Source organism: Coregonus lavaretus (genome assembly GCF_964263955.1).
Source record: "Coregonus lavaretus genome assembly, chromosome: 12".
In the NCBI taxonomy this organism is placed as follows: domain Eukaryota; kingdom Metazoa; phylum Chordata; class Actinopteri; order Salmoniformes; family Salmonidae; genus Coregonus; species Coregonus lavaretus.
Genome location: NC_139999.1, coordinates 24098119 through 24112552, shown reverse-complemented (window position 1 = coordinate 24112552; position 14434 = coordinate 24098119). Strand labels below are relative to the sequence as shown.

The following is a 14434-nucleotide window of genomic DNA, read 5'->3' as shown; positions in this document are numbered from 1 at the left end:
GGGAAGACATCCAGACGAACTGTATCACTGCAGGGTAAAACTCAAAAGCCTCCAATTCCTGTCACGCCCACCCCCATCCTGGCCTTGGCACTGCCAGCCGTCGGGGTCCTCTGAGTGGGCTGTGGCGCAGGCTCAGAGGGGGTCCTGGTGGAGCCCCATTCCCACCAGGCTGTGGAGCCCTGAACAGACATGGACGTAAACTCGATAGAGATAAAAAGGTTGAGGCTTAGTGCCTCCTGCAGCTCAGAATACTCAATGACCTGATTACTCTCGTATGGTTGCCGGCATGGAAGCACAATGATCCATGCAGCCAGCCGGCTGGACATGAGGGTCTACAGTCGCCAGGAGCAGATAATTTCACTGCACTATCAGCAGAACATGGGCCTGGAGGAGAGAGGGGAGGAAAGGGGAGGAGAGCAGAAACGATCATAGAGTAGAATATCAGTTAAGAGACGGAGAGGGAGATGTTTTAAAGGAGGATTCTGACAGACAGTCGAGGAATGGGTTAGGAGAGTTGTCAAATGCCATCACAGTAAAGAAGCTACATATAACCCTTTCCAAGAGGAGGGTTAAACCAGATACAGCACAGTGCACCACACAAAACATAGAAGATAAACCATGGAACCTGGTGACAAATGCATACAGTGATAGGAACTATAGCAGATCGACTATCAAAACTATCCATAATGAATAATCTTATAGTCAACACTGTACATCTTCTCGACTGAGCTTACATTTAAATACACTGCTCAAAAAAATAAAGGGAACACTAAAATAACACATCCTAGATCTGAATGAATGAAATAATCTTATTAAATACTTTTTTCTTTACATAGTTGAATGTGCTGACAACAAAATCACACAAAAATGATCAATGGAAATCAAATGTATTAACCCATGGAGGTCTGGATTTGGAGTCACACTCAAAATTAAAGTGGAAAACCACACTATAGGCTGATCCAACTTTGATGTAATGTCCTTAAAACAAGTCAAAATGAGGCTCAGTAGTGTGTGTGGCCTCCACGTGCCTGTATGACCTCCCTACAACACCTGGGCATGCTCCTGATGAGGTGGCGGATGGTCTCCTGAGGGATCTCCTCCCAGACCTGGACTAAAGCATCCGCCAACTCCTGGACAGTCTGTGGTGCAACGTGGCGTTGGTGGATGGAGCGAGACATGATGTCCCAGATGTGCTCAATTGGATTAAGGTCTGGGGAACGGGCGGTCCATAGCATCAATGCCTTTCTCTTGCAGGAACTGCTGACACACTCCAGCCACATGAGGTCTAGCATTGTCTTGCATTAGGAGGAACCCAGGGCCAACCGCACCAGCATATGGTCTCACAAGGGGTCTGAGGATCTCATCTCGGTACCTTTCTGACCGTTTGAGCAGACACATGCACATTTGTGGCCTGCTGGAGGTCATTTTGCAGGGCTCTGGCAGTGCTCCTCCTGCTCCTCCTTGCACAAAGGCGGAGGTAGCAGTCCTGCTGCTGAGTTGTTGCCCTCCTACGGCCTCCTCCACGTCTCCTGATGTACTGGCCTGTCTCCTGGTAGCGCCTCCATGCTCTGGACACTACGCTGACAGACACAGCAAACCTTCTTGCCACAGCTCGCATTGATGTGCCATCCTGGATGAGCTGCACTACCTGAGCCACTTGTGTGGGTTGTAGACTCCGTCTCATGCTACCACTAGAGTGAAAGCACCGCAAGCACTGCAAGCTAACAATAAGATAGCATTGACTTTGCTCCCTAAAGCCAAACCTATTTTATGATAATTATGTTAACCTTCAAAACTATGTGAAGCTAACTCTCAGTTGGATAACATAATTGTTCAGAAAGGCAAATCACATTTCAAGAGGAATGTATTTCGTGAACAGAATAAGCACTCATCTTTTTTTTTTATGATGTAAGAAAACACAGGTAATGGGTTCCAGTTCTACAATGCGGATGATCAATGAGTATACAAAACATTAAGAACACTTGCTCTTTCCATGACATAGACTGACCAGGTGAAAGCTATGATCTCTTACTGATGTCACTTGTTAAATCCACTTAAATCAGTGTAGATGAAGGTGAAGAGACATGGATTGTTTATTTGTGCCATTCAGAGGGTGAATGGGCAAGACAAAATATTTAAGTGCCTTTGAACTGGGTATGGTATTAGGTGCCAGGCGCACCGGTTTGTGTCAAGAACTGCAACGCTGCTGGGTTTTTCACGCTCAACAGTTTCCCGTGTGTATCAACAATGGTCCACCACCCAAAGGACATCCAGCCAACTTGACACAACTATTGGACGCATTGGAGTCAACATGGGACAGCATCCCTGTGGAATGCTTTCGACACCTTGTAGAGTCCATGCCCTGAAGAATTGAGGCTGTTCTGAGGGCAAAAGGTGGGGGGTGAAACTCAATATTAGTATGGTGTCCCTTTGTTTGGTATACTCAGTGTACATTACCCTGTAGGCCTACTCAACCTTTTGGATATATAGGCTAGCATGCCAAAGCTTGGGGGTGGCATTGACTCAAGCATTCTTCCATCATTGTGACATTTAATGTGATCACATCAAAGACAGGGCTGTGTAGAAAGGCTGTCTGAGATGGGAAGAGATCATTTCAGACAAGAGCTCACTCATTGAGAAGGAGCTGTATCACTGTACAGGGGCGTCATTGATTATTAGAGCGGGCACGATGTACGTGAGAATGGAGGAATGGGGTGGTCCAGAGGGGGCCTGGGCGCATGGAAGTTGGAATATTTTGCATTTTTCAAACACCTGAAACAGCTTTTTCCTGCATAATCATGATGCCTAATTCTATTCTACACATTCCAGAGGGTGTCATTCTGACTGTTGTAAATCACACATCTCAATATCCTACACTAAAACGCCTAGGATATTACATCCAAATTAAAACACAGTACATTGGATCATAACACACATCATCAATACAGGCACATATCATGGCATCATAATTAATACACACATAGGTCTATCATGATATTATCATAAGGTGCCAGATCACATTTAAATCAAGTATTTTTCTGCATATCTAAGCATACCTCTTGAGCCGTCTGTATCTTCCTGACTGGTGGTTACATTTTTTAAGAAACTATGCTTCTCTGCATCTCTGCTAAAATCTAGGTAAAATATTTAAAGGAATGTAAGTCTTTTTCAGTACATCTAGTAATTGCATACCAGCAGGCATGCCAGCTAAGACAGTTAGACAAGCTACTCTAACTGTATTGATGGCCTGAAATGGCTGGGTAGTTAGTTATGATGTTGGGAGGTTAGCTAAAGCCAACTTCAGAAATTGCTAGGTGGCTAGTATTACAGAGAAACAAAACATCATTTTTTAAAATTTATTCAGCAACAAGGAATCAATAGGCTACATAGCTTGATTAAATTAATTTATAAACAAACATACCTCCTGTGAGTCCTGCCCATCACCTGCAGCTAAAATCAAATCAAACGCTGTGTGTGTCACTCTACACTCTCTCTCTTCCTCCACTGACATTACTGCATACACTAGAGTATCTAGCGTATCTTTGCTCTGTGCACCTTGTAAGGAACCACTTACTAGGGAGAATAGGGGGGTACTCTTTACATTTTACATTTACATTTTAGTCGTTTAGCAGACGCTCTTATCCAGTGCATACATTTTCATACTGGCCCCCCGTGGGAAACGAACCCACAACCCTGGCGTTGCAAGCGCCATGCTCTACCAACTGAGCTACAGGGGACTACCTGGTCCAGTCAGTGTGTCCCCCTCCACAAAATACAGCTGACAGATATTACTATAAATAATTATGAAAAATACCATAACATGTTTTAGTAATTAATATAACATATGAAAAAACTGGATAAATCTGAGGGAACACATGTCCTTGTGCCCCCTATTGGCATGACGCCACTGTCAATGTACATACTACGATCTGAGAAGACGGTGCTGATTGCAAAAACCTTTGTCTCTATTTAGCCTACAATACAAATATGCCTAGAAAACACATGAGTCTGACAACGGAGAACAGCCAGAATAAAATAGGTTTTCTGATGTGTCAACATCACCATCCCTTCAGACTTCCCTCTACATCAAAGCTAAGTGAAGATTTACTATAGACAGTATATGGTGTGTGGTTCTGATGTCTTCAAGTGTGACTAGTGTATTCTCTCCACCACAGTGGTCTGTGACTGTCAAAGCAGAAACTCTGATCTGAGTGATTCTGGAGAGGCTGGCAATAGAAAACACACAGCAATATTCAAGGGTTTTCATATAAAAAGGTCTGAGAAATCATTGACCTTCTTGGTGCGACCGCCGATGTCTGTCACATTTGTTTGATCTCCTTGAGAACGCAATGTGAAGAACATATCTGTCATCCACTGACATTTACCTCAATGACAACATAGCTCTCAAACAGTTACCTAGGGGCTATTTCCAGAACTAAGGCAATGGTAATCCCGGCCTATGCGTCTGGTAATGTGTGTTGCTAGATTGAACGATAATGAGAGATCATTGTGCCGCGCTAATCACAGCTCTTTCTTTCCCTCCATTTGCTACCTCGGGAAGAGGGGGGGAAATGTTGTTAATTATGAATTTCAATAGGATTACTAGATCTATGTAATCAACTATTCTGAGTATCTCACTAATGACAAATTCATCCAAAAAGGAGATGTTTAATCAAAGGGTGTGATTTGTGTTGTCAGGGAGATTTGCATGCCTGTGAGGGGGGGGACCCTAAAGGGCTTGGCAGTGGGCATGTTTAACGCTGATATGACAAGTTATAATCCATAATTTTAAACTTGACCTTCAGCCATGTTCTGCCAGAGCAAAGTTACAACACCAACGGACAACATGATTAGGCTTTCCTATCCGTGGCATACAGTAGAAGGCAGACATACACACTATAGATATTTATCTGTTTGTCTTTGATGTTCATTCACACTGAGACTTACTGAGACTTACTCTTATGAAGTTTGGTCCGGGTTCACTGGATCAAAAGAGGTAGATCACTGGCACTGATTAAAAGGGTAATGATGTGTCATCCCTTATTGGAGCCTTATGATGATGTTAAAAGGTAGTAATACTTCAATTAGAGTCTTGTTGATATAAACAGTAAACATAAAAAAAGTATACTATGATAAATTGTGGGACATATTCTACCAATTTGTAAACATCTCTGCTTTAAAGATTATTTCATATACTGTACAGTGTAAACTCAGGAAGTTTATATCATTAACGACTGCTGTACTACTATGCTATATGCAATGCAATGCAAAAGTGATTTATGCCAAGCAGACATTCTACATACAGTATATTGTAATTCTAATAGAAAACATCATCAATTAGAATCTTCATGAGTGTAATTTCAATGTACATAGCACTGCCTTGTTGAAACAGGGTCATTAGAGGCACAATGCTAATTTAACTTAGCACACATTACCCTGGCCTGGATGGCACATGCAATGCTAATAGGTCATTTGCCTCATCTTCTTGAGTAAACTTCTCATAGCTGGTCTTTGGTCTAGGAGCCCTGTGCTTACCTTCAACTATGCTGTTTACCAGAGCTAATTAAGCAAAATCAAATTATTTTATATTACCCAATACCTGGATCATGTTCCATAAAAGGTAGGGCATTTTATGGAACTTATAGTTCAGATTCAGACTGACTCTTGGACAGCCAGCGTCTATCTTGTTAATTTACCCAGAAAACCCATTGCCGGGAAACTCCATCAATAAACCCGACAGGTAGGGAAACACTGTAGGTCTGACGGCATCATAAAACACATTTTCTCCCTCAAATATCTCACCAAACTCTCCATCTCATCGACTGGAAGTGACACCTGCTTTCTCATTACCCAACGTTATTGAAAAGCCAATATGTTTTTTCCAGAGTCAAGTCACGGTGTTACCTGCATTTCAAGTCATATATGCAACGCAGCACGTCAGCTCTCATGGTGTGTGTGTGTTCATGTCAATGTGTGTGTTTGTGTGTGTGTGTGTGTGTTCCCAAGGTTTCCATTAGGAAAATTTGGCGCCGGATAACGTGACCTGGAAGATTTTAATCTACCGGCCATTTGAAATTTACGGGACCTACAGTCATAGTCAAAAGTTTTGAGAATGACACAAATATTAATTGACAGCATGCCAGGGCGGATTGCAGAGGTCTTGAAAAAGAAGGGTCAACACTGCAAATATTGATTATTTGCATAAACTTAATGTAATTGTCAATAAAAGCCTTTGACACTTATGGAATCCTTGTAATTATACTTCAGTATACCATAGTAACATCTGACAAAAATATCTAAAAACACTGAAGCAGCAAACTTTGTGTAGACCAATACTTGTGTCATTCTCAAAAGACCACGACTGTACTGTATATGCATTGGGTGCGTAATCCATGTGCTCAGAATGACAGAAATCACATTTAGATTATGGTAATTCATCTTAACAGAACATTCAACTCCTGTAATGAAGCAGCCAATAAAACGTCATTTTCAAACATTTGCCAAAATGAAATTCGCGGGAAAATACCATTCTAAACAGCGCACCTGATGCGTGTGGTTCCATATGTGACAGAGATTAAAATATATGTTAGAAACGTAGAAAGAAGGGGAAACTAAAGATGCAACAACTAGGATGGTTTGCTAATATGACTAGGATCATGCCTTTGGCTTCTGGACAACTACAGAAAGTTCATATAAAAACCAATAGAACAGGAGATGAACGCTGGTTTCAATGGCATATTAAGTCTTTATAAAATAATTGTACCGATGTTTCAATGGTCAGATTTTTCCTAAGTTACTTTGAAGCAAGGTAAGACATGCCTCATAATATGAAGTCAAATGTTCAGGTTTCAAGCAATTATCAGTTTTCAAAATGCATTCTGCCTCCAGCTCACACTGCAAAGTGATCGTTGACGCGCTGATAGCCTGCCTACTGTTGCCTATGCACTTGAATGGCGAATGTGAGGCACGCTTCAATTACCAGTTAATAAATAAAAATAGTAGCTATTTTTAATCGTGACCATCAAAACTGTTTTTAACCTGCGATTGCATTTAGAATTTTTGCATAATGACTGGGCTTATATAAAAGCATGTTTCACTCCAGCAGCAACGAGCTGAGAAGCTGCAACAGCAGGTCTAGAGCTGAGGTAATATTCTGCTCAAAATAGGCTCTGTATGCTATGCTTAAGTTTCACTAAGTTATGCAAATTACTTATAGACCGATAAGCATAACGGTCAAATGTGTTTACATTGACTGGCATTTCCATCGCTGAATAAAAATAATTATTTTGCAATGGGATTGTTTTTTCTCCCGGTCAATTTGGACTGCAATAACTTTATTTATCGGCATTTTTAATTATTATTATTATTTTTTGCCGGCTATTACCGGCTAACAGAAACCCTGGTGCATGCATGTGTCACGTTCGTCGAAAGGAGTGGACCAAGGCGCAGCGTGATACGAGTACATACTTTTATTTTAGTACTTTCAAATAAACAAAACAACAAAACGATACGTGAAGTCCTCGGTTATACAATACAAACCGAGGGGCAGGAACAGGCCGGGCCAGGCTGACGACGCGCACCACAGGCTTGGTGCGGGGAGCAGGAATGGGCCGGACCGGGCTGATGACGCGCACCACTGACTTGGTGCGGGGAGCAGGAACGGGCTGGACCGGACTGACGACGCGCACCATTGGCTTGGTGCGGGGTGCAGGAACGGGCCGGACCGGGCTGACGAAGCGCACCATTGGCTTGGTGCGGGGTGCAGGAACGGGCCGGGCCGGGCTGGCGACGCGCACCATAGGCTTGGTGCGGGGAGCAGGAAACGGCCGGGCCGGGCTGGCGACGCGCACCATAGGCTTGGTGCGGGGAGCAGGAACCGGCCGGGCCGGGCTGGCGACGCGCACCATTTGCTTGGTGCGAGGGGCAGGAACAGGCCGGGCCGGGCTGGCGACGCGCACCATTGCCTTGGTGCGAGGGGCAGGAACGGGCCGGGCCGGGCTGGCGACACGCACCATAGGCTTGGTGCAGGGAGCAGGAACAGGCTGGGCCGGGCTGGCGACGCGCACCATTTGCTTGGTGCGAGGGGCAGGAACAGGCCGGGCCGGGCTGGCGACGCGCACCATTGGCTTGGTGCGAGGGGCAGGAACAGGCCGGGCCGGGCTGGCGACGCGCACCATAGGCTTGGTGCGAGGGGCAGGAACAGGCCGGGCCGGGCTGGCGACGCGCACCATTGCCTTGGTGCGAGGGGCAGGAACGGGCCGGGCCGGGCTGGCGACACGCACCATAGGCTTGGTGCAGGGAGCAGGAACAGGCTGGGCCGGGCTGGCGACGCGCACCATTTGCTTGGTGCGAGGGGCAGGAACAGGCCGGGCCGGGCTGGCGACGCGCACCATTGGCTTGGTGCGAGGGGCAGGAACAGGCCGGGCCGGGCTGGCGACGCGCACCATAGGCTTGGTGCGAGGGGCAGGAACAGGCCGGACCGGGCTGTGAAGACGGACTGGAGGTCTGGAGCGAAGAGCTGACACAACCCGTCCTGGCTGAATGCCTATTTTTACACACTCTGTGTGAGGCAAATACACAAAACAACAAAACGATACGTGAAGTCCTCGGTTATACAATACAAACCAACACGGAACAAGATCCCACGAATAACAAGTGCACACAAGGCTGCCTAAGTATGGTTCCCAATCAGAGACAACAAGCAACAGCTGATTCTCGTTGCCTCTGATTGAGAACCACCCCGGCCAACACAGAAACACATAACCTAGAACATACCATAGAAACACGAAACATAGACTCTACACAACGAAACTAACACCCTGGCTCAACATACAAGAGTCCCCAGAGTCAGGGCGTGACAGCATGTGTGTGTGTACCAGTGGTCGGTGTCGTTTAAGATGAGGGAGAACCATTTTTTTAGGGGGGGGGGGGGGGGGGGGGGGCTTATTTCTATTACAGCATATTGGATGACAGTCATTCATATTCCATTCACCCAGCTCAATGTAACATCGATAGGTTTAGACTACTACTACAGAACCATCATGAGGTTGCTACAACCTAGCCTACAAATGAAAGTTTACAACGAAGGTGCACAGGTCGAGAGAAATTTGAGTAATCAAGGTGACAGACAGTGACACATTCAATACCGTCTTGCACACTCTTGCTTGCATCTAGCATCTAGCTGATCTAGGTTGTAGACATTAGTCCAACAGTTGCAAACGAGAGTTTCTATTGGACAAATTCAGGTATGTTTATCCCCGTTTCGTTCCATTTGCTTCCGTTTAAGAAAAGTTTTTCAACAGAATCGGCAGAATGAATACACCCCTGATCACACGCATACACAGAACAAGCAGCCACATATAAACAGCATGATCACTTTGCTCGATGTATATATAATTCCTTCTCGCATCTACACTCTCTCCTCCTCTCACCTTTTCCCTTCGCTTGTGGACTTCAGTGCACAATAAAACAGCTGTCTGTGAGAAAAAAAAATACTTTCCAAGCCAAACCTTCATACCATAACCGCTTCACACAGACTACATCGTTGTCACCATATTAATGTCATAGTCAACATACACTATATATACAAAAGTATGTGGACACCCCTTCAAATTAGTGGATTCGGCTATTTCAGCCACACCTGTTGCTCACAGGTGTATCAAATTGAGCACACAGCCATGCAATCTCCATAGACACATTGGCAGTAGAATGACTTTACTGAAGAGCTCAGTGACTTTCAACGTGGCACCATCATAGGATGCCACCATTCCAACAAGTCAGTTCGTCAAATTTCTGCCCTGCTAGAACTGGCCAGGTCAACTGTAAGTGTTGTTATTGTGAAGTGGAAACGTCTAGGAGAAACAATGGCTCAGCCACGAAGTAGTAGGCCAATAAAGCTCACAGAACGGGACCGTCGAGTTCTGAAGTGCGAAGCGAGTAAAAATCTTCTGTCCTCGGTTGCAACACTCACAACTGAGTTCCAAACTGCCTGGGAGCTTCATAAAATGGAATCTTCATAAAATGGGTTTCCATGGCCGAGCAGCCGCACACAAGCCTAAGATCACCATGTGCAATGCCAAGTGTCGGCTGGAGTGGTGTAAAGCTCACCACCATTGGACTCTGGAGCAGTGGAAACGCGATCTCTGGAGTGATGAATCACGCTTCACCATCTGGCAGTCCAACAGGCAAATCTGAGTTTGGTGGATGCCAGGAGAACGCTACCTGCCCCAATGCATAGTGCCAACTGTAAAGTTTGGTGGAGGAGGAATAATAGTCTGGGACTGTTTTTCAAGCGATGTCCATACAGAAATGGTTTGTCGAGATTGGTGTGGAAGAACTTGACTGGCCTGCACAGAGCCCTGACCTCAACCTCATTGAACACCTCTGTGATGAATTGGAACGCCGACTGCGAGCCAGGCCTAATCGCCCAACATCAGTGCCCGACCTCACTAATGCTCTTGAGGCTGAATGGAAGCAAGTCCCTGCAGCAATGTTCCAACATTGGAAAGCCTTCCTAGAAGAGTGTAGGCTGTTATAGCAGCAAATGGTGAACCACCTCCATATTAATGCCAATGATTTTGGAATTAGATATTCGACAAGCAGGTGTCCACATACTTTTGGTCATATAATGTAGCTACTAGAACTAACGCGTTAGTAAACCCACTACAATCACGCAGAACAGTGTACAGCAAGCAGATTAGCAGTTACACCGGCAGGCCCCGGTGGCAATAAATTAATAAAACCAAAAGCTTACCTTGACTTGGAAGAGTTCCAGTGTTGGATAGCCATAGCCAGCTAGCTAACATAGCATCCCTCTCTGTTTGAACCGGGTGTTTGAGTAGGCTAAACTAGCTAGCTGCATTTGCTAGCTAAGTAAGTGAAAGTCAAGATTTCCTGCAATTCTACACATTTTGCACTGACTTATGACATGTTAATATGATATCTGAGTGACAATGACTAACAAAATCAATGGTGGGCCCATGGAGAGAAAGAGAGGGAGAGAAAAAGGAAAGAGAGATAGTAGGAGTTTATGTACAGTTGAAGTCGGAAGTTTACATACACCTTAGCCAAATACATTTAAACTCAGTTTTTCACAATTCCTGACATTTAATCCTAGTAAAAATTCCCCGTCTTAGGTCAGTTAGGATCACCACTTTATTTTAAGAACGTGAAATGTCAGAATAATAGTAGAGAGAATTATTTATTTCAGCTTTTAATTATTTCATCACATTCCTAGTGGGTCAGAAGTTTACATACACTCAATCAGTATTTGGTAGCATTGCCTTTAAATTGTTTAACTTGGGTCAAACGTTTCGGGTAGCCTTCCACAAGCTTCCCACAATAAGTTGGGTGAATTTTGGCCCATTCCTCCTGACAGAGCTGGTGTAACCGAGTCAGGTTTGTAGGCCTCCTTGCTCGCACACGCTTTTTCAGTTCTGCCCACACATTTTCTATAGGATTGAGGTCAGGGATTTGTAATGGCCACTCCAATACCTTGACTTTGTTGTCTTTAAGCCATTTTGCCACAACTTTGGAAGTATGCTTGGGGTCATTGTCCATTTGGAAGACCCATTTGTGACCAAGCTTTAACTTCCTGACTGATGTCTTGAGATGTTGCTTCAATATATCCACATAATTTTCCTTCCTCATGATGCCATCTATTTGTGAAGTGCACCAGTCCCTCCTGCAGCAAAGCATCCCCACAGCATGATGCTGCCACCCCTGTGCTTCATGGTTGGGATGGTGTTCTTCGGCTTGCAAGCGACCCCCTTTTTCCTCCAAACATAACAATGGTAATTATGGCCAAACAGTTCTAATTTTGTTTCATCAGACCAGAGGACATTTCTCCCAAAAGTATTTGTCCCCATGTGCAGTTGCAAACCGTAGTCTGGCTTTTTTATGGCGGTTTTTGGAGCAGTGTCTTCTTCCATGATGAGCGGCCTTTCAGGTTATGTCGATATAGGACTCGTTTTACTGTGGATATAGATAGTTTTGTACCTGTTTCCTCCAGCATCTTCACAAGGTCCTTTGGTGTTGTTCTGGGATTGATTTGCACTTTTCGTACAAAAGTACGTTCATCTCTAGGAGACAGAACACGTCTGCTTCCTGAGCGGTATTACGGCATGGTGTTTATACTTGCGTACTATTGTTGGTACAGATGAACGTGGTACCTCTCGCTATACACCAAGTCACTTGGCTCTGTCATATCCTCACATGGCCTCTCCTATCATTGCTACGCTGACGACACACAACTAATCTTCTCCTTTCCCCCTTCTGATAACCAGGTGGCGAATCGCATCTCTGCATGTCTGGCAGACATATCAGTATGGATGACGGATCACCACCTCAAGCTGAACCTTGGCAAGACGGAGCTGCTCTTCCTCCCGGGGAAGGACTGCCTGTTCCATGATCTCGCCATCACGGTTGAGAGTGCGAAGAGCCTTGGCGTGACCCTGGACAACACCCTGTCGTTCTCCGCTAACATCAAGGCGGTGACCCGATCCTGTAGGTTCATGCTCTACAACATTCGGAGAGTACGACCCTGCCTTACACAGGAAGCGGCACAGGTCCTAATCCAGGCACTTGTCATCTCCCGTCTGGATTACTGCAACTCGCTGTTAGCTGGGCTCCCTGCCTGTGCCATTAAACCCCTACAACTCATCCAGAATGCCGCAGCCCGTCTGGTGTTCAACCTTCCCAAGTTCTCTCATGTCACCCCGCTCCTCCGCACACTCCACTGGCTTCCAGTTGAAGCTCGCATCTGCTACAAGACCATGGTGCTTGCCTACGGAGCTGTGAGGGGAACGGCACCTCCGTACCTTCAGGCTCTGATCAGTCCCTACACCCAAACGAGGGCACTGCGTTCATCCACCTCTGGCCTGCTGGCTCCCCTACCTCTGCGGAAGCATAGTTCCCGCTCAGCCCAGTCAAAACTGTCCGCTGCCCTGGCACCCCAATGGTGGAACAAGCTCCCTCACGACGCCAGGACAGCGGAGTCACTCACCACCTTCCGGAGACATTTGAAACCCCACCTCTTTAAGGAATACCTGGAATAGGATAAAGTAACCCTTACTCTAACCCCCCCACCCCCCCAAAAAAAAGAAGATATATATATATTTTTTAAATAATACATTGTAAAGTGGTTATCCCACTGGCTATAAGGTGAATGCACCTATTTGTAAGTCGCTCTGGATAAGAGCGTCTGCTAAATGACGTAAATGTAAATGTAATGTACCTTCAGGCGTTTGGAAATTGCTCCCAAGGATGAACCAGACTTGTGGAGGTCTACAATTCTTTTCTGAGGTCTTGGCTGATTTTGTTTTGATTTTCCCATTATGTCAAGATATCAAGCAAAGAGGCACTGAGTTTTAAGGTAGGCCTTGAAATACATCCACAGATACACCTCCAATTGACTCAAATGATGTCAATTAGCCTATCAGAAGCTTCTAAAGCCATGACATCATTTTCTGGAATTTTCCAAGCTGTTTAAAGACACAGTCAACTTAGTGTATGTAAACTTCTGACCCACTGGAATTGTGATACAGTAAAGTATAAGTGAAATAATCTGTCCATAAACAATTGTTGGAAAAATTACTTGTGTCATGCACAAAGTAGATGTCCTAACCGACTTGCCAAAACTATGGTTTGTTAACAAGAAATGTGTGGAGTGGTTGAAAAACGAGTTTTAATGACTCCAACCTAAGTGTATGTAAACTTACAACTTCAACTGTATGTCCGTTGGGTTTTCCCACAGACTTTAATGCATACCATGTTAACCCACAATATCCCTGGGAAGTCCAAGTGCAGACAGACAACAATGTAATGTTTCAGATCTCAGCCAAGTGCTCTAAGTACTGTTTACCTCTCCACACCACAACATGTACAGATATGACAGCAGAGAATAGTGCTTTGATCTAAGCCCTCACACAGCGAACAAAACACATCTAACAGTAGAGCTATATGCCAATGCATATTCAACAACCCGAACCCACAGTGGCTGTAGATTCACCTATAGACACACAGACAGCGACTCAAATACACACGCATAAAGACAGTAGTAAGGCACCAAACACTCACTCACAAACGCACACACTTTAGGAAACAAAAAGTGCCCTTTAACACTGGAGTGATAATCACAGTGTCTACTCAGTGAATTTGCTTTCTGGCATTATTATAATGTTCCCTGTAGGACGAAAAAAGTGTATGATTAAATAATGCTAATGTATTCTGCATGGCCTGAGAACCTGAGAACATTTTTCCCTTTCTTTAGACTTAAGGATTATACAGCAATGCCCTATAATGCGGTGAAAAATCTCCCCAAGTCGAAAGTTAATCTAAACACAGAGAAGTTATGCAAGGCAGAACAGCACTTGAGGAATTCAAGCACAAAGCCAAGGACTGATTAGTATTCCAAAAAGAGAATAAGCACATTATT

General features: G+C 44.8%; 1 protein-coding gene across 2 annotated transcripts in view; it reads right to left on the bottom strand.

The window, feature by feature from the left end:
* The window catches only part of LOC311138462 (bis(5'-adenosyl)-triphosphatase-like), a 341753-nt gene that overhangs the window by 189836 nt on the left and 137483 nt on the right, over positions 1–14434 (bottom strand). The window lies entirely within an intron of this gene.